Source organism: Ammospiza nelsoni, chromosome 19 (assembly GCF_027579445.1).
Source record: "Ammospiza nelsoni isolate bAmmNel1 chromosome 19, bAmmNel1.pri, whole genome shotgun sequence".
Taxonomy (NCBI): domain Eukaryota; kingdom Metazoa; phylum Chordata; class Aves; order Passeriformes; family Passerellidae; genus Ammospiza; species Ammospiza nelsoni.
In genome coordinates this window covers 5,150,661-5,172,284 of record NC_080651.1, presented here as the reverse complement: position 1 = coordinate 5,172,284, position 21,624 = coordinate 5,150,661, and the positions used below count along the sequence as shown (strand labels likewise).

Genomic DNA, 21,624 nt, shown 5'->3' with positions numbered 1-21,624 from the left:
ACAAGCCCAGACCAAGCCAGCTGCAGCATTACTGCTTGTCTCCAGTTTGGAATGGCCTGCCGTGGGGACAAATCCCTCCCTGGGTGACTGCAGAGCGTGGCACACCAGCGAGATGGTCAGAGGCAAGGGAGGCAGCCCGGGAGCTGGGGGCATGCTGCCTGCTCCAGGTGCTCTGCCCCGGAAGGGTGACTGGAAGCAGTTAAAAAATAAACTCCCCACAGACTGAAATTGGCTGTCTGACCCCCCTCCCTGGGCTGTGGCATGAAAAAGGGGGGTAGAAAAGTCACCCTCAGCAGGCTTGAGGGCAAACAAAGAGCTGGGCAGCATGGCTGCCTTCTGGAATTCTTGTGCCTGTGAGTGCAGCTGGGCTTGGAGGAACGGAACATCTGGGAATAAAGCCAAATGCTTTAATGTGGGGCCTCCAGCCTGTGCACTGCAGGCAGCTCAGCCTGGCTGAGTGCTCTCCCTACCTGTGCTGCAATCCTCCTGCTGCATCCTCTGCAAGCCCAGCAGCTGGAAGCAGTTCCAAACAATGCAGCTCCAGCATCCTCTCTCCCATCTGTGCCAGGGCATCCCTTCATGTGCTTCATTTCTCACACATCACTAGGGTTTTAACAAGCCACACTCTACTGCTGGGTTCTGCAGCTTCCCAGACACAATAAAATCACTTGATAACAACTAATAATTAGTGTCCTTTCAGGAAGGAAGGGATTCTCCCTTAAAATAGAGACTCCCTCCCACAAGCACACACAAGTATGCAGAGCAGTGCTAAGGCACAGCAACCTCAAACCTTGCTGCAGTCATCTGCCAAAAATGTATTTACAGAAACAGTCTGGAGCAAGTAATGTACCTATAAGTTAGAAAAGCAAGTAAAAGCATCATAGATAAGTTTCTGGAGATCTTGTCATGTATTCTTCTCATGAGAAATTAATAAAAGGACATTCTGAGAGTGCCCAAAGAGTAATCCCTGTTAGTTGTCTGTATTTATCACAGAATCACAGAATGCTTCAGGTTGGAAGGGACATCAAAGCTCATCCCACTCCAACTCACTGCCATGGGCAGGGACACCTTCCACCAGACCAGACTGTCCAAGCCCTGCCCTACCTGGCCTTGGACACTTCCAGGGATAGGGCATTAATTTATTTAACCACTTTTAAAAAGCTTTTAACTAATCTTCTCTCTTTTAGGAAGAATGTTGGACAACGTGCCTGAGAACCCTATGTTTAATGATCCACATTTCTGATAATTTTATTATAATTACTATCTAAAACCCCATGAAATTAAAACAAAATTGCAATAGTTAGCTCAGATTCTGTTCCTGGCCCCAGGCCATGAGCAATCTTTTGGCATATTATAGCTACACTTTCCTCTACTTTAAAATGAAATTTGCTTCCTCCTGTTGCTGTGGTTGGGCAGTTCCCTGCTTTACTACTTTTTCAAGCAGCAACCTTTTACTTACAAACACCCTCAATTCCTCTTGAATGGTGTTTCCCTGCAGAGGAAATCTGTTCCCTGGATTAAATGGCCCTCCATGACCAAAACTTTGGGAACCTCAGATGCAGAGAAAGCAGCGAAATGGCCAAGACACAAAGTGCTGCCAGATGCACATTCCTGCGCCCTCCCTTGTAATCTCTCTCAGGCGTGGGGAATGTGGCTGTTGTGCCTGTAACCCCGCAGCACAATGCACTCACACAGACACACCACCTCTATTTTTTCATTTCTGCTGCTGCTACAAATGTTAATAAACTAGCAAACTAACAAACAACAAAATAAAGCACGGGAGGGAGGTCATTCTGAGCCCTTGGCACGCCTGAAGGAGGCTGCAGGAGCCGTGGCTCACCCTGCCTGCTGCTGCGGCCAGACAGACAGACAGACAAGCAGCCAGGCAGACAAACAGGCAGCTCTGAGAGCAGGGGATGTGCCCATGCCTGCTGGCAGGACAGGGTGGCACAGGAAGGCCAAGGGGCTCTGGGGGCAGTGCAGAATGCTTGGTGCCCCTCTCAGCTGGGATGCAGGCTCCAGCAGGGCTCAGCAGACAGGGACAGCCCCACTGACACCAATCCCTGCACCTGCAGCATCTCCAGGGCCCTTCTCTGAGGATGCCAGTGTGGGGCTGCCTCTGTACCCTGACAGGACACTGAAATGTCCTTCAGAAAAGCGAAAATCTTCTCCACCGGGCTCAGCCACTCTGGGGGCTGCTCAGGCAGGACCACAGCAATCTCTGCCTGCCTGCCCCAGTCCTGTCCCACAGCAAGGTGTGGGCAGCCACATCAGAGCTGTTTGTTGGCTGAGATCAAGGCCAGCCTGTGTGTGACACCCAGGTAAAGCAGCCCCAGGTGGGCAGAGCAGCAGAGGGTCTCCAGAGCTCTGCAGGAACTGACTGCTTCACTCTTCCCTGTGATCCTGAAAGAACTGAGCTGGTTCTCATCAACCCAGCAGCACCAGCAGCTCTCTGCAGCTGCTGCCCCTCTCCAGCATCCCTGCACAGTGGTTCTGCTCCCACTGGCCTTTCTGATTTGGAGGAGGACACAAGCAGAGGACACCTGTGTGTTTCTCCCACATGCAACCTTCCCAGGGCTTTAATGTGAGCAGCCATTTCACCAGACCAGGCAATGAACTGAATATCTCTTATCTCTGGCTGAAATTAAAGGGTTTGTTCACATTCACCTTCTAATTAGTGGCCTACCTCTGAGGTAAAAAACCTGTTTCTTGTCCTCACAGCTGCTGCTCCTGGCCCTCTACACACTGAAGGAAGCTCAGATCTCCTTTTCCTGGTTTGGCTCTTTTTAATGAAACTCCATTCATCTGAGAAGAAGAATATCCAGGTCACCACATTTGTGCAGGGGAATTCCTTCAGTCCTGGTCCACATAAGCATAGAATAACACTGAAGGCAGCACATTGCCAGTGGTGGGGAGGACTGCAGAGATGAGGGATGGCAAAGGCAGACCTCAAGGAAAGGCTGGGAGTGGCAGCAGGGGCAGCTGAGCAGAAAACCTGCTGCTGGGACAGGATCAACCGCACAGGGGTCAGGTGCATGCAGAAAAAAAAAATGGAGCAGGCAGAAACACCCAGGAAATATCAATTCAATATTCAGCTTGGAAAAAGTGCAAATAGGAGCAAAAAGCCCTGAAAAAAGCCAGCAGGGGGAAATCCCTGGAAACTAAAGTTATCCATCAAAGTTATTGATGGATTTTAATTTGCTCTGTGCAGTAACTGAGCATCCTCAGAAGAGCACAATGAATGTCACTGGGTCCTCCACCCCCTCTCTTTTCCCAGTCTCCTATCTCACTAGATAAAGATGCTGAATAAAATGGCCATTTTAAAACTGCCTGGCACCTCAATCCCTGGGCTATCCTGCCAACAGGATTTCCAAGCATTTCCAACGTGGTCCAGACACTGCTGCATAGTCCACATTCATCAAACCACACTCCCAAAGCAGATAAAGAAAATCTATTGTTTTGATAGCTCTACACGTAGCAAGTTAATCTTGTTTATGGAATTGGGGATTTCAATATCTGTCTTCCTCCTATGTCCATTACAGCATATAATTACCTGTTACTGCATCAGTGAATTTGAGTAATTGTAATACAGAAACATCAGAAGTCACTGGGAATGGGAAGCCTTTGTGCATGTAAGAGAAGGAACCTTTTAGACTGCTTTTAAATTAAAAAAAGCTGCCAGTTATTCCTATGACAAGCAGAGAAGTGTAGGCGCAGAAGTAGATAAAATCAGCAGAGAAACATTAGCAGCAACAGGAAATAGTTTATAAATGTGTATTAAGAGGAAGGCCAAGTAAAAGAACCAGTGGAAGCTCAGCAGCAGAGGAGAGCTACCCATGAATGACCATGTTCAGGATACTCACCAAAATGTCATTTATTAATAAAGCCCTTCATCATCAAGTTAATACCAGCTACAAAGATTTCAGCCTGCAGTAGGGAAAGAATAACTTGGAGAACTCTGAGATTGATAGACTTTTGAAGAACTGGCTCGTAAATCTCAGAGCATTTGCTAATTTTCTCTGAGAATCCATGGAAAATCTAGTCCAAAAGAGAGTAAAAACTGGAGATCTACGAAAAAATGACCTGAACAGAAAGAGAAAAAAGTAGTTTAATAGAGGGCAGGAATAAAGAATGAAAGGGAAGTGTCTTGGACATGCCAAAAAGAAAAGGGTGGTTTATTTTCCCATCCCTCACAGGAGAGAGGAAAATGAATTTAACCTGCAGATGGGAAGGTTCAGGATGGAGGTGGTATCAAAGCCCCAGTAAAGGTTGAATTTCTTTAAAAAAATAGCAAATAACTCTTTATAAGAAATGATGTAGGTACTATTCAGCCTTTCTGACTGTGACTGTGTATAAGGCACACATATGTATCCTCAGCAGCTGTTCCCAAAGATTACACCATGCTGACATTCCACTGGGACATGGCTTGGAATGGACACGTTTGATATGAAAACAGAAACATTATTTAAAGTATGACATCATGTATTAAAAAGAAAATAAAACCTTATAGAAATAATCTCATGATCTAATAAGAAAATGCTGCTTAGGAAAGATCAACACTTGGAGCTGAAAGTTAAGAATTGGGGTGGGGTTGGTACACTTTTTCTGATTATTTCTGATTATTTTTCTGATTATTTCTGATTTTTTTCTGATTATTTCTGATTATTCTGATTTCTGGTATTATTAAAGGTTTCATTCACAATGAAACCTTTAATAATACCAGCACAGCAAAGGTGCTTTCTGGCCACCCTGCACTACCTGGACACCATCACCTCAAAGAGCCATAAAGAAATCATTCCTAGCCTCTAAACCCTCTCCACATGAACCTCTGCAAGCTTTTGCATGTGAATTACAGTAGTATTTGCAGCTGAGGTATTCTGAAGCCTGGGACTGCAAAAAAAAAAAAAATATTAAAACTAGGGAATACAAGAAAGTTCTGTTGAGTCTGCCAATTATATTCCACTACTTTAGATGGGATTTTTAACTCCATGGGGTTTTTAAGTAATATGCTTTTCTGAAAAAGGGTAGAATTCAATTTTTTAATCTACACTTAACATAAAAATAAATTATCCCAAATTTCCAGTTCACAAGCTGCTACCCTGTGAAGAGCATGAAAAAGCCAGTATTGCAGCACAGCCTCTGGTACAGCTAATCCAGCAGCCATGGAAACACTCTTTGGATGTTACACAGAGCGCCAAGCTCCTACAGGGTCCCTTCTGTCAGGAGCTCGTCCAGCTCAGGGCACGTCCCTGTTTGTGCTACTTCCCTTCTGAGACTTCCAGTGAAGTCCTGGGGAACCTCTCTGTGCCACCTGTGGTGCTGCACCCAGCTGCCTGAACACTTGAACACTTGGGCTGGGCTCAGGCAGATGCAAAGTGGGGGAAAAAAAAAAAAAAAACAACAAAACTTATGGAAAATTTTAATTCAAACCCAAGAGCTGCTTTCTGGGCTGTAAAAATCATATTTGCACCTTCCTGCTCTGCTGCAGCAGCTTTGTTTGTGGAGGAGGGAATGGGGAGGCTGAGCACAGCCCTGCATTTGCAGGCAGGTCCCACCTCCTGGACACCAAACCTTGGCCTCATGCCCGGGAAAGAAGCAAGAGGATGCAGAACAGATGCTGAATTCAAGCTCCAGATTGATAACAACACCCTCAGGCTCCTGCTCTCTGACTTAGCAAGAGAAGAACAGCTTGGCAAGACACAAAAACTACATCTCAGTTTGGTTCCTCGTGGGGACTGCCATCCAGCCTGTTTGAGCACATCCACAGGCAGAGCTGCTCCAGCCAGGACTGCAGAGCTCAGCTGAGCAGGTGCTCACAGCTCTCTGATCACCAGGGAGAAAAAGAACCCAGCTCCTTCAGCCTGGACATCTGAAAAAGCACTGGAGAGTCTGACCTCAGGAGTTTCTCTTCCTCAGCTGGCTGTAAAAATCAGTGTTCTGTCTTTTTGAAATAAGGATGAGCTTGTTCTTGTCTGCAGGATTAAGAAGTTCCTGCCCCAAGGCTTCTCACCTGTCCATGCTGGAACACAGCAGCACAAACAATCCTTGGAGCTTATGAGAAACCTGCCATGCCCCTGGACAGCCTGTGCTGGCACTTCTGGTGGCTCCTGGGGCAGCAGGATGGTGACAGCACACACAGCAGCTCCTGAGGAAGTGTGTGGTGCTTGACTCCATGCAGAGAAGAAGAAACTGCAGCCATGTTCATCAGTTTCTGCCCCTGAGCTGCTCAGCTGGCACAGGAGGTTGGTTTATCCTCCTCTCCTGGAGGCTAAAAATGAGCCAGTGACACCAAACACACGCAGCCCCCACCAGGCAGGGAGGAGCCCCTGCTCACCCCATCCCGGGAGTTTTCCACTGGTGTTATGGTTTTCACAGGGGTCTTAGGATGAGGGAAGAGATGAGGATCTGACTCCATGTTTCAGAAGGCTGATTTATTATTTTATGATATATATTATATTAAAACTACACTAAAAGAATAGAAGAAAGGGTTTCATCAGAAGGCTAGCTAAGAATAGAAAAAGAAAGAATGATAACAAAAGCTTGTGTGTCAGACAGAGTCTGAGCCAGCTGACTGTGACTGGCCATTAATTAGAAACAACCACATGAGACCAATCCCAGATGCACCTGTTGCATTCCACAGCAGCAGATAACCATTGTTTACATTTTGTTCCTGAGGCCTCTCAGATTCTCAAGAAGAAAAATCCTAAGGAAAGGATTTTTCATAAAAGATGTGTGTGACACACTGGCGAGCTCTGGGCAGCTCCTGCCAGGCATAAACCCACACCAATCCCCTCTGGAGAAATCAGCATCTCCTGCATCACCTGCACAGAAGGGCTGGACTCCTCTGTCAGGAGGTGGGAGCAGCCCTGTCAGTGCCCAGGCTCTGGTGCCACCTGTGCCACCTTCCCCAGTGTGCTCCAGCTGCTCCAGCCCCATCCAGAGCAGCACAGGACACACTCAGCATGCCTGGAGACCAGGCTACTGCAGCCACAGGGGAACAGGGCAGGCACGGGCTGCCAGCAGGGTCTGCCCCCTCTGCCCTCCCTCAGTGTCCACTCTGGACAGGTCCTGCTGCTCGGTGGCCTCGGGAGCTCACACACACAGAAGCCACCCCAGGAAAACACCAGCCCTGAGAGCTGCACCAGTGCTTGGCGAGGCTCAAGAGGCCTTCCTGGGGCTGCTGCTGGGTGCAGATGGGGTTAAGGCACCATCAGAGGGTTAAAGGGGAGCCCAGAGCATTGCCATGTCTACGCCTGCCCAAACATTCTTCTCACAACTCTCAGTATTTCTGTGCCTGCTGCTGAACTGGAACAAAGCATCCCAGCAGCCTTGGATGTGCAGGATGGCACTGCATGTGCACACCTGTAGCCCCCCAAAAGCAGTGCCTGCCTTTCCCACCCTCACTGGCCCTTCAGAGGGGTCAGCAGAGCAGGGCTGCTCCTGCTGCAGCAGCTCTGGGCTGCTCATTCCACGTTCCTGTCACTGACTGCACTGAGGGGAAGAAGTTGGTAGAATTACAGAAGGAATGTTTTTTGGTGAATTTTGCACAGCTGCAGGATCTCACCATGTGAAGAAAAATAATACCTGTTTTATTTGAGGGAAATCTGAGAGGTTGTCTTGGGTTTGGCCTCCCTCTAGGAGTTGTCTTGCACGCTTAAATGTATTGAATCCAGTGCCTAATTAATCCCGCTCTGCTACACAATGGCAGCACACTTCAGTGCATTATATTATTATAATAACATAGAGAACTGAAACTATGCTGTAACTTGTGGTTGCTGTTCCTCAGGCTGGGCTCCTGACAGAGGGAACCTCTGGAGCTGAAGGATATTTTCTCAGCAAGCTCTGAACAAAAGTTGTAAATTTCAAAAGTGGAAATGTTACATTTCAAAAGTTGTAGCATTTCATGATCTCCACTGAAAGAGAAAAGTTTTTAGACAGGAAATGGGGCTGAGATCAAAATTTCTGTTACAGGAATAGCTTTCAGATCTGGCCTGCTCTTTTCTGGGGTGGCAAATTTAACTCCTTCCGCTGAAGATATTGCCTTACTACTGCTGGAGCTGCAGCCTAGCACAGAGAGGGGGAAAATGAACAATAATGAAGAATTTATACCTTTATAAACACAGTCATTTTATTTAGTTATAAATAAATGTCTCGCCTTAAGAAGAAACTGTGGACGTTGCCAAGGAAGGCAACATCATAAATAAAATAAAAAGCCTACAAGAGAGGAAAAAATTGTGTCCTACATTGTGATCAACAGTAATTCAATTGTACTCCTTAGGAATATTCTGATAAGGCAGCTGAGGTAGTTATACATTATGTGATAGAGACAATTGTTGCTCTCCACAGGGCAGGATGAAACATCCTGGGTGTACAGGCTATCAAAAGCCAAGCTGTAGCCTTATTTACTAAAATTAGTAAATAAATTAGTAAAAAAATTGTATAAAATTAGTAAAGGAAAAATTATTTTGAAGGATTTTAGTTGCACTGCATCTCAAACCATAAGAACCTCGTGGGTGTGTGCCCTTTGAGCTGTGTGTCACCCAAACAGAGCCACAGTGACAAATCATTGCCCAAATCCAGCCTGGTGCCATCCCTGGCAGGCAGAACCCCTGTGGCAGCTGTCTGATGGTGCCAGTGCTGCATTTCTGTGGGGTTACAGGTTTGCACCCCAAGCAGGTACCCCCAGAGACGCTGAAAAGAGCAGCCCCAAGAACCCCCTGGTACAGAGCAAAGCTCAGCAGCCACAATCATTGCTGTTTCAAGTAAAGCACTGATGGCTCAGATTGATTTTGGCTCTTCCAAAGGAGGGGTGTGCCCCAGAGGATGAAGGTGCAGGGTGGCTGAAGTGTGACTCCTCAGAGCTAAGAAAAGAGCAGAAACCTTTATGAGGCTCTCTCTTCGTGCTGAGGAGCAAACATCCCATCCCTGCACAGGGAGGGATGTGCAGGTCACATCAACCTCCCCAGAGCATTTCCCTGCCATGGGGAAAGGAGGAGTAAAAGGTTCTCAAGGTCACTTGCCTCTAACCACAGGGAAACACTGGATGCTCCAGCACTGAAAGCAAAAGCAAATTCCCTACCACAGAAGTGAATGTTGGGATTTGTTCACTCCAGGGCCTGATTCTGGGCTGGAAACAGGCTGTAGCTTCTGAGTGGCTCTTCAGAGGCTGCCAGGGCACAGCTCTGACCCCAGGCAGGGCATTGGAGCTCCTGCTGCAGGAGGCAGCAGAAGGGAGGAGAGGGCTCAGCCCTGCAGCTCTAACACCATTGCATACAGCAGGGACACACACACAGAGCACCGACAGTGCTAACACAGGGATTACAGCCATTCCTGCTTGTGTATTACTGATTCTAAAATCACAAAAGAGCCATTTCCAGAGACTCACATCTTGCCCAGCAAAAAGCTGCTTTGTTCAGTGCAGCCACCTTCATTCCATGTGTCACCAAAATCCCTGTGGGCAAGCTTAGAAGACTGTGATATAAAGACCTGAGCATCACTGGGTGGAGATCTGTGATCAAGCTCTCTGACCTAAGTGAGTAAAAAAATGCAGCCAGGGCTGAAGCATTCAGCATTCTCAGCTCCTTTCCCCTTTCATGTGCTACTTGAGGTTGGTGGTCTCCATCTGTGGGTTCCCTGTCTCCAGTGTGGGGCTCCAGTGTGGCCAGCACACCTCCTCTCCTCCTCCAGCAGAGTCCCACCTCAGAGATGGGACAGTGCCACCCCCAAACCAACAAGATTCCCAAGGATGGTATCAGAGACATGCTGGAAGATGCCCTGTTCCATGAGCAGGCACACAGCGCACTGGCCAAGGGATCACAGTGTGCTGGGAACACTGATTTGCACCAGCAAAACCTCCTCCCCAGCACTGCCAGCAGAATATGCCACAGTCCCATCCCTGAGATGAATTATGTTGCTGGCCCACGATTATGTTTTTGGCAAGCACTGAGGGAAAGCTTTGTCCCTCACTGAAGATTCATATTCAGCCTCAGTAAATGGTGCGGGGCAAGAGCAGAGCAGGGAGCTGGGGTGAGGGATCCCCAAACCCTGGGGCAGTGCAGCTCAGAGGAACTGTGCACAGGGGTTCACTGACTCAGGTTCATGGCAAAATTATTGTCCAAAAGATGATTTACACATGATTTCTTTTTGGAAACACCTGAAGTTCTATTCTCCATTCTGTAACAGACTGAGGTTATTCCCAGTCTTCATTTGGTCTCAGTTATCACTGATCATCAGCAGTCTGCAGAGCAATGAGACAAGTCATAGGCTCTCCTAAATCTTGCTATTGAGAGTGATTACTTGGCCTTGGGTAATGAATTAGTCCTATTATACAGCAGCTGGCACAGTAGAAGCTAATCTGCTGCTCAGGCAGCTCATTACATGGGCAGGGCTGGAAGTGCTCAGCTGTGTGCTGCACACACAGCCCTCAGCAGCATTTTTAAACTGAATTCTGCACACAGTTCTTCAGGGCTACAAAACAAACTACGTCTATCAAACCAGTTTCTGTCTGTTCCTTTCTGAGTTAAGCATTTTCTCACTCCTAGGAAATACAATTCCTCTTCTGTGCAATTTCTACATGGCACCTTGCCATATCTGTATCCAATTCAAACTCTGTTAATTCTTCATTCTCTGTCAGCCCTTGCAAACTCTGTCACTCCTCATCTCCATTTTTCTCCTCCTAACTCCTCTGTACCAATTATTTCATCCACCCCACTACCAAATGCTTTCCAGCTCTGCCTCTTCTACGACCAAATTTCACTTCTGTAGCAACTGGAACTGCTCCTGTACTGCACCAGATTGTCACTGCAGGTCTGGCTTTGTGGTTTTGTGGAAATGGCTCAAGGAGGAGAATTTCAGCAGACTGCAACTACAGGGTTTCATTTGGAAACACGAGCAAAGGGCTAAATAAGTGAATTAGAAAGGATCAGGAAGACAAAGCAGATCCAGGTAGCCAATTTAAAAGAACATTCTGAAAGTGCTTACGGACGACCACAGTCAAACTAAGCAGAATGACAATAAATTCAATAGCAATGTTGTAGCCATGGTGGCAGGAGCAGCTCTGTGTGGTACCCTTGGGAGTGCTGATACCTGTTGTCAGACCAGGTGTGCTTGTGACAGCATAAACTCCTTTCTATGAAGACTTCCGGGAGAAAAAAAGCAGACAAGGACTGAAAAAGCTACTATACAAAATGAGAAATAGATAAGCCAGAAGGCAAAGAGCAGAAAAAAAAGAGTCTTCCTCAAACCAAAGGTGAGCCACAAAGGTCTGGTTATGTGGCTGAGGAGTGATGATGCCAGTCGCTCCTCAGACAATTCAGGAAGGTGAGAAATGTCTTGTAAATATGTTCAGGTTATACATGATTGTTTACACGAGCTCTGAGCTCAAAGAACAGGCAACAACACAGCAAATAAAACACACAGGGAATAAATGCAAAGCATTACATATGGAGGTAATAACTGAAATCCTGTTGTAGTTTTCATGTCCCGAACAATGTCAAGCTCAGAGATCCTTGTTCCTTCCCTCAGACTTCCACAAAAGCTGTTCTTTTAGCAGCCCAGGGAGCTGCTGCACGTTAACCCCTTCCATGCTTCCATTCCACTGCTGCATTTTTCTCAAGCAGTCTCAGAGCTGCCTGGCCTGTCCCTGGTGAAGGGCTGTGAGGGGTGAACAGGAGCCACAGGCAGGGCTGAGCTGCCAGGAAGGACACTGCAGGTGCAGTAAACAATGACATTTAACCCTGAGCTAGCAGATTTCAAGGAAGTTTTTACTGTGATTCCAAGTAAAACAAAGGGGAAAGTTTGGGAAGACCACATGAAAAGCTTGAGACTCTTATTTTTGTTCCTCTCCTCCCCACTCTCACACCTTTCTCCTTTTTACCCCCTGATGGACTTGCTGAGTGTGTTTTCATATTTTTCAAATATGAAAATTCAGTACTTATGGGACAGTTTGATTATTCCAGGCTCCATTTCCAGCCCAGAGGAGCTCCTGCTTTCTCTGTCTGTGATGAGTCTGTTTCAGCTCGCCCCTGCTTTGGCAACATTGATCCTCTGCAGCTTTCACATCTGCTGTGTCCCTTCTTTGCTGAAAATCATGGAATATCTCATCAGAGCACTCTGTGGAACATCACACACCTTCCTTATGGATCTTGGTCTGATCCATTTTACAATACAGAACCCCAGGTCTTCCCAAGACTTATTACTTCTAATTTCCTGTTATTGAGGGCTTTTTCCACAGTGCAAAGAGAGGCAAAGAACTGATGGATGTGGGCACATGAAGTGATAGCCAGCAAAGGAGTTAAAGTTGGGAAGATTTAGTTCCTGGAGACTGTGGCAGCAGAGGCCATTCCAAGTGCCACAGAGCTGGGAAAGCCCTGAGAGATCTGTGCAGTAAACAAACCCAGGGCTCAAACAAACCCTGGAAGACCACGGTGCTTTTGCTGCCAGCATCACAGTGGGAATATCTGTGGCTCAAGAACAGCCTGCACAGTCTACTCTTACCAACCACCAGTGCAGGAAAAATGCCAGACAGGTCTCAAAGAAAGGTTTTCAACCTTTGCATCTGCACCTGTTGAGGAGCTCAAAGATTAGTGCCCAAAGTCATCTGTCAGTCAGCCAAAATTAACTCCAAAGTGCCTCATGCTGATGGCTGAGCACTGAGGGGACTGCTCACAAATGCTGACAAAAGTGGATGTTAAAAGATGCTGGCCTATTCTGCTGCCAGATATACTCTACAAAATGCAGAGTGGCAGCTCCTGAGTAACCCATGGCACCCCTTTCTGGAATGTGCCAGCAAAAAAGCAAACCACAGATGTACTAGGCTAGTACAAAGGCTATTTTGATAGCGTGATGTGGAAAACTGGATTACTAGTACAAGCAAAAAGCTTTCTCTGCTATTCCATACGCCTGTAAAAGCACTGCTCCCCAGGGCAGTCACCACAGCAGGTACTGAGAGCCCACAGCAGGGAGGGAGTCTGGGGAAAATGTACAGCCCGCTCTCCCTCTCCATCACAAGTGCACTTGTGCAGCCATGGCAGGTATGCAAGGGGCTCTGCCATGCCTCACCCCGTGCTACAGACTGAGCCTGCTCACCTGCCCTGCAGGTACAGGGCAAACCTGTGAACAGCCCTGCCTCATACCAGCCCTGCACGGCAGCTCCTCTCAACAGCTACTGCTTTACACCGTGGAGCAACACAAAAAATTCCAAATACGCTTAAGCACACTTAAATTTTTCAAGACAAACACTAATTGAAGCACAGACTTGGAAAACAGTGGCTGAGCAAACTGTTGGCCCTGGTTTCACACTGTTCTGCATACTCAAGGGCTCATACCAATAAAATGGAGTGTGACAGGTTATTAAATATGGCAAATGACACTTTGAAGTGACATGAACTGATGCCAGTGTGCAAAGCAGAGTGTGGGGACCATCAATTCCATTATGCTGCTCTCGGGTTTCCCCAGGTCTGTCCCTGTCTGCAAAGGCAGAGCTGTGCAGGGTCCTGGGAATGAGCACACACGGAGCAGCCACTGCACCCCAGCCCCAGCTTTTGGGAGATTTCAGCAATCTGCCTTGCACAGGGAGCAAGGCACAGTCCACAAGTGCTGGATGCTGAGAAAGCTGCCCACAATGAGTGTTCCCTGGGGGTGTCAGAAATCAGAGACAGAAACATCAGTGCCTTATGTCAAACATCCCAAACACAAGTTAGTAGTGGCTGGCTCCCTTTGCTGTCAACGGAGGGAACAGGAAGAACACACACAGAGTGAGAAACTCCTCCTGCCCTCAGTTGTAGCATGGCCACAATGAAAACAACTGCAACAGACCCAAATATTTTCAGAACAGACACTACCTGCTGCTGTTATTGTGGAGCTTCTCCAAAACAGACAATGTCCTGTCTTTGGGATAGCACTTGGCGTCTGCAGGCAGCAAAATAACAAAAATAAAATAACAAAATAACAAAAAACAAGTCCTGAGAACACACTCAGACATTTCAGATTCTGCTAATGAGTATTGGGACACAATACTGAAAATAATGTGCTTCATGGGCATAAGCAACCATGGAAGATAAGGAATCATGGAGCATAAAACACAGGTTTAATCTGGTTAGTTAAATGACTAGTTAATTCTACCTGGTCATTTATTATCCCACAAGTAAAAGCGAAATAAGTAGAGAAAACTAAATCCTATCAAAGCTGCCAGAATCTTCTGGTCTTGATTGCAGAGCCAAATTTTCCATTTTGAACATGAAAATAAAGCTTTGTTTTTAGAAAATAAGTATCTGGCATTTTCTCATTATTCCTACTGTGTCTTTTTAAATGACATTCAGTATAGAGTGCTGTGTGGTACATTCAGCACCTCTGTTTGTGGCAAAACACTCAAGGCACCGAAGGTGCAATTTGCACTCAAGCTGGAAAGTGAGACTTGAGTGCAGAAATCACTCTTGTAGTTTCCTACAGGACTTGTGCCCCATTCAGAGCACAGAACGAGCTGGAAATTCTTTAGGGAACAAAGCAATCTTCAAGTGAGTCTTTAAATGATCCACATTTTTTATGGTTGCTCCACATCCACCCTTAAATTGCAGGTGCACAGCAACTCATTTAATCCTGCCCATCTAGAAGGCAGACATCTGCAGGGAGACTGTTTTTGGACTCTTTTTGTAATCCACAGGCCATAAGAGACATTCCAGTTTAAGCCTTCCATGGCACTTTTTCATCTTTTAGCTAAGGATAAAGGAAAAACATCTTTAAAAATTCTGTCCTATGCAATTTTTGTAAGGCCAGCAGTGTGATTGTTCTCACCTGCTGCAGAAGCAGCACCCATGAGCCCAGATCCTGCAACGCCTCAACTTCTGCAGGGGACAGAAGAGCTCATAAAAAATATCACAACCATCTTTAAGACCCTTCTCTACACAAAGTTTGGCTATTTTTGGTACTATTCAGTTTTTACATTTTATCTGTAACTCCAACAGAGCGAGACAGTTATTGCTGGATGGATAACAGGGATTGTGAACTGCAGCCTCACATCCCCTTCACATTCTCCTGGGGCTTTAAATTCCCTCAGAACTTGATTAAAGAGCGATTTTTCTGGCAGCAAAACATAATTTCCTCACCCTTTTATATTTGATTTCATTCACATTTGCCAGAAATATCAGTGGTCAGATGATCACAAGCTTCAACTCTCAAAAATACAGAAAGTCAAAGACAGAAAAAAGCCTGTGTGAAACTAAACCACAAGGCAATACCACAGGATTCTCATTGTCACTTCTCTCATGAGCACTCTGAACAACAGTTTGCCGTTGAATCACGCAGAGCAGACCGGCCTCAGCGTCTGTGAGCACTGAACTTTGGGAAATTCACCTTTTCCCTGAGACACCACCCACAGCAGGTCCCAACTACACAAATCTCTACCACAAAAACCTCTCCCTCTGCCCTCATTAGGGAGCCAGCCCTGCACCAAGAGAATGAAAACCAATCTTCCACACCAGGGGAAATGCCATCCCCACCTCAGCTTTGGCTGCTGCCCCAGCACCAGCTCCCAGGGGCAGCAGAATGGCCAGAACACCCAGGATGGTGTCACCAGCACCCCTGGGCAGGAGACAGGAGACAGATAGACCAGCCTGGCAGTGATGCCATCCACTCTTGGGGCTCAGCACCCACAGCCTTATCACGCCAGATTAAACACCAGATTCCTTCCCCAGCACCCAAGACAACAGATTGGAGCATTACTTGCTCCACAGAATATCCTCAGAAAAAAGCAGTGGCACCAGCCACATCTGTGCCTGAGATCATCACACATCCCCTCACAAGAGTTCTTGTGGCTCTTCATGAATTTTATGTTAAGCTGATTTTTGAGTGGGGAGGTGGAAGAATGAGAGAGAGTGAGACAACAAACTCCAAGGATGTAGAAGAACCTTCTGAGAAAGCAAAGCACCATTGCTGTGTGCAGGAGATAAAGACACCATGCACAAATAGCTCAGGGCTCAGGTACCCACAGCCATCCAGGTGCACACACGACTTTATTCTCCTTTGTGCATCAGGAAAAGCTCTGTTGCAACAGGTACCAACACACCCTCCCTTTTAATACCTATCACTGACATCATACAGCCCCCAGGATGGCAGAGAGCAGTTTAGCACGGAAATCCTCGACACATTCGCTGCTATTACTAAATAAATAAATAAATAAATAAATAAATAAATAAATGGCTCTTTATTTAAATTTTATTATTTTAAAAGGCTCTTAAAAACAAAATTAAAATAAAATTTTAATTTCTGTGCATTCCTTTCATCCTTTTTCTCTACGACTCCCCAGGCACCACAAAGGAAGCAATCTGTGCCATGCCATGCCATGCTTCCTGCAGCTGGATGTGCAACAACGTCCAGGCTCAGCTGCTTGCACATCTCCACCTGTCCCAGGTTGGTTTAGGTGAGGTGAGGATTACACAGCAGTGGAAGCAGTGAACCATCTGTCTGACAGCTGCAGGTGAAGCCTGCACCAGGGAGAAGAAGCACACCATTCCTTCCTTCCTGAGTGCCTCACAGTTCTGGTAAATCAAGCTGTGGAGTACAGATAAGATCAGTGGCAGCTCGCTCAGTCAGATTCCAGAGCCACCTCCATCCATTCTGGAAGCACACGCTGTGCTTCATACAGAGCCTTACATCTGTGGGATGACTGAAGCTATAAAAAGTGCTGACAATTTCCAGCAAATCTGCATATGTTGCTGCTGCTGCTGCTTATATAAGTGATTTCTAGTTAACTACAAATACAAAAAAACCAAGGGCCAAAAATAGGTTTTCAGAGAAACCACTTGCAAATGTGACTGAATGATCCATCTCTCCAATACTCCAAAATCACTTGTCTAGAAAAAGCAGACGCAACAGAGGTTTCTCCAGAGGGTCCCATGCAAAGCACCTCCTGAACACACACTACCCCACTTTCTCAACATCTGTGCTGCCCTGCACCATGAAGGTTGTCACAAACTGGAGCACCTGAGCCTTGTGCCAGGTTGCTCTTACATGTGGAGCTGTAGAGATCTCTCTACACACCTCACTATCCCAAGCACCCTGATGCAGCTGGGGTGAGGAGGCAGCCAGCCTCAGGGTAAGGAACAGGAGCTGTTGAGAAATCCCTCAGTGCATCACACACCACACTCCACTGGCTCTGTGCTCACCACCTCCTCACCTGCATCTGCACAGAGTCCCTCTTGCTCCAGGCTGGGAAGGACAATTGCTTCACCTGGGGCTGTGACAGTCTGGTACCGAGGGGCCCTGTAGGGCTCTGCTCAATGGTCAAAAGGTCAGGCAAAAATATAAAGCACACAGGAGGGAGGAAAGGGTCAGCAAATCCCAGATTTGCAGGTCTCACAGCTGCCATAGCTATTAATCACCAAAAGAGAGGTGAGGGTTGAAGCTGATGGTATCTACTCAATAGGATATGGATCAACAACATCCTCCTGCCCTGAGCCCTTCAGCTTGCAGAAGGATGATGCAAAAGCAAAACCAAACTGACAGCAGTCTTCAGGATTGCTCTAGAGTCCATGGATTCTCACGCTCAGGAAATACTGCTTAGGGACCATTTTTCCATTAACCTACTGTCTACAGCAGTGTAAGGAACCACACTTGGTTTTCCAGCATAAGGAAGGCAAGGACACGCTGGAGAGAGTCCAGCAATGGGCCATGAGGATGATTAAGAGTCTGGAGCATCTGTCATACAAAGACAGGCTGAAAGAACTGGGACTGTTTAGCATCAAGACATGAAGGCTTGAGAGGGATGTCATCACTGTTTAGCATCAAGACATGAAGGCTTGAGAGGGATGTCATCAATGTGAATAAAAATCTATGTGTGGGACAGTAAAAAACTGATATAGACTGTTCTCAGTGATACTCAGGAAAAGGATGAGCTGCAATGGGCACAGATTAAAACAGGGAAACTCCCTTGAATGCAACACAAATTCCTTTAAAGGACACAAGAAAAGACAGTGAGGGTAGTTAGACACTGGAATACATTGTCCAGAACAGTGTGTCCACCCTTGCACACACTGAAAACCCAACAGACACAGCCAGGCAAGCCAGACTAGCTGATCTCCAAAGGTCCTTTCCAACTCAGTGATTCTGTGATTAAAACCACAGCAGCCTCCTCAACTGCTCCCAACCAGCCCAGCCTCAGGGAACCCATCTGGAACCCCCCATGAAGCCAATACCCTCCCTTTCTCCCTTTCTCCCTTTGCTCTCTGCTTTTGATCAGTTTTTGGTTTATGCTCCCTCTTTCCTCCCTGACAGCAGCATCCTCTCCAGAGCTCACAGAGACATGCCATTTCTGGCTTGTCCCTACCATGAGCTCCTCCAGCTCTCACTGCTTCCATCGCTGCCTTGAGCAGGATGCTTTCCTGCCATCCCTGTTTTCCTCTAAGCCTCCACTGTGGGCTTGCAGCAGCCACAGGAGCAGGAAAGAAAACAATGCCAAATGTCTTTATCTCTTTACCTCTCTATGTCTCTCTTGCCCCACATTTACCACTTTTTTTGGTCCTTTCCTTGATCTTCTGTGATGAATGAATTGAAAAGACATTTTTGCTAGCAAAAGAACACAGGAGGCAGCAAACGCAACAATGCCTCAGGAACATCCATCTCTGGCACAGGGCTTTGTTTCCTGGAAGCCACGTTCCAGAAAAGGCTCCAGAGAGAGCACCAGTAGTTGCTGGGGTAAACTGGGCACAGGGAAATGAGGGCAGGACAGAGGGAGAGAGCAACATCTTCCTCTTCAAACAATGTGCGGTCAGGTTCAGCTGAGGACAGAGCACTGAACCTTGCTGAGACCTGCAGGCCAGGGCCACCCAAGGCCTATGGAAGGGCTGGCTGGTACAGGAAGGGGACTGATGTCCATGGCCCCATCTGGACAGGCACTGTCACCACCTCCCTGACACCAGTTCCCATGTCAGTGTGGCTGGGCAGGGACTCGGATCAGAGAACAGAGAAGGACAGAATTCTGTTGTGGTATCTTTCAGTTAGATCAGGACCCTGAGCACGCTGCACACAAGGGATAAGCTACCCACAGAGAAGGGAAAGGCTACCTGAACAGAGAGACAGAGCCATGAGAGACAGACACACACAGAGCTTCCTTCTCACACATCCACCCTGATGTGTGCCAAGTACCTGTGGTCCCATGGATTTGGTTCATTGGCTCTCATTTGATGAATTTTTTAACTCCAGCTCATAGTCCTTATTAGGTACCACCTCTGGAGAAAAGGAAAACATGATCTAGAGTGAACACAATCAGCCCTTGCCATTTTTCTCTTTCTTTCTTTCTTTCTTTCTTTCTTTCTTTCTTTCTTTCTTTCTTTCTTTCTTTCTTTCTTTCTTTCTTTCTTTCTTTCTTTCTTTCTTTCTTTCTTTCTTTCTTTCTTTCTTTCTTTCTTTCTTTCTTTCTTTCTTTCTTTCTTTCTTTCTTCTTTCTTTCTTCTTCCTTCCTTCCTTCCTTCCTTCCTTCCTTCCTTCCTTCCTTCCTTCCTTCCTTCCTTCCTTCCTTCCTTCCTTCCTTCCTTCCTTCCTTCCTTCCTTCCTTCCTTCCTTCCTTCCTTCCTTCCTTCCTTCCTTCCTTCCTTCCCTCCTTCCTTCCTTCCCTCCTTCCCTCCTTCCTTCCTTCCCTCCTTCCTTCCTCTCTCTCTCTCTCTCTCTTTCTTTCTTTCTTTCTTTCTTTCTTTCTTTCTTTCTTTCTTTCTTTCTTTCTTTCTTTCTTTCTTTCTTTCTTTCTTTCTTTCTTCTCTTTCTTTCTTTCTTTCTTTCTTTCTTTCTTTCTTTCTTTCTTTCTTTCTTTCTTTCTTTCTTTCTTTCTTTCTTTCTTTCTTTCTTTCTTTCTTTCTTTCTTTCTTTCTTTCTTTCTTTCTTTCTTTCTTTCTCCAAGAGAAAGGGGGACAGGCTGTGTGGACAAGTGGTCTCCACCTAAGCTATCGGTGATACACAAGCCAAGGGTCAGAAAGGCACATTTAGGGGCAGTGGGCACCAATCTGAGCATGGTGAAACTTGCTCAAACTTAAGCAGAGAAACAAGAGTTTCTGACAGGAAAGCAAAGCTACGGTATTTTGAAGCAATTCCCCACTGCCTCTGCTGAGCAGAATCTTCCACATCTCATGATACATTTTTCCTCAAGCAACTCCCAGATTCCTAGATGTGTAAACATTTAGCAATTTGTGAAACCACAAACATTCACGTTTCTCAAAAAATGATCTTGTAGGTGGCAAAACTGACAAACAATAGGACTCTCACATTCTGAAACTAACGAAAGAAATCCCAAGTGTGTCAGTTGCACGGGAAAGTCCACGGCCTCACTCTTGTAGCACTGTGTGGGCAACTCTTGCCTCTACTTTCCTGTCTTTCCAGGAAAAATAATAAGAAACAGGAAATCAATGGAAGCATCATGGATTTGGACAAGAGAAATGAAAAGGCAGCACCAGATTTGTGGGCAAAATGTCCTTTTGCATAGAATCCTTTGCTCACAGAGCATTACTCTACATGCAGCTGGTGGGCAGGTTTTGCTCAGGACTCTGCTTCCTGCTTCTCTGGATTCCTTGGGAGGTGTGCATGGAAAACTGGGGATGGGCATTGCCTGCCTTGCTGGCTGATTCCCCTTGGAAGGGAGGACAAGCAGAGGCTGACCTGAGAAATGAGCTGTGAATGGCTTCAGCCCAGTCACCATAGGGAGATGCTTCCCAACACTACTGCCATGCCCCCAGCCTCAGTGTAAGGTCCAAATTACAACAGGGCATGGCCATCAAGGAGAGGACTGATGGGGTCATGGCAAATTCCTGCTTTAGTGTATGAGATGTTTCAGAATTCACATGCAGAAATTGTAAAGGAACTCTTCATTAACATATTTTTTACCCTCACATGGAGCCTTGTTTGCACAGACTGAAAGCCATAAACACATTCAGGCACAAGCAGTCCTGAGGTGGGAATCCAACTGTCATCCCAGCTGTCAGGGCCCTGAAAATGAATGAAGCTGACAGAACTTTTCAGTATCCTACAGAAAGTCCATGGGTCTGCACAAGCAGCCTTAACCCTGCTGGGGCTCCCTGAGCCATGCCGCAGGTAGGGAGGGCAGTGAGGTGTCTGCAGCTGGCTGGGGAACTCCTGCAACGGAGGGAGAGAAGAGATGGCTCCAGGGAGAACTTAGAGAGTCTTCCAGTACCTACAGGTACTGGGGAAGGACATTGGAGAGGGGCATGGAGTGAAGGGGGAATGGCTTCAAGCTGAAGAAGGGCAGATTTACATTAGACATTAGGAAGAAATTCTCCTTTGCAAGGGTGGTGATGCCCAAAAAACCTGTGGCTTTTCCTGGAAGTGTCCAAGGCCAGGCTGGATGGGACTTGCAGCAACCTGGTCTAGTGGAAGGGGATGCTCATGTGAGAGTGGGTGTAATGGGACGATCTTTAAGGTCCCTTCCAAACCAACCCATTCTGTGATTCCATCATTCTAGACCCGAATCACCTCTTCCACAACATAAAGCCACGACACGTTCAGTGAAAGGAAATGAGAAGGAGTGGGGCTTGCCCAACATCGACCCTTGTGAGGGACGGACAGGGGCTGCATCACCGCAGCCACCGACCCCTGCTGCTGTTCAGCCACTGTGAGAAGCCAAGCGTC

The 21,624-nt window shown here is 46.8% G+C and overlaps 1 protein-coding gene across 2 annotated transcripts in view; it reads right to left on the bottom strand.

The window, feature by feature from the left end:
* GAS7 (growth arrest specific 7) overlaps positions 1-21,624 on the bottom strand; it is an 81,325-nt gene that overhangs the window by 58,912 nt on the left and 789 nt on the right. The window lies entirely within an intron of this gene.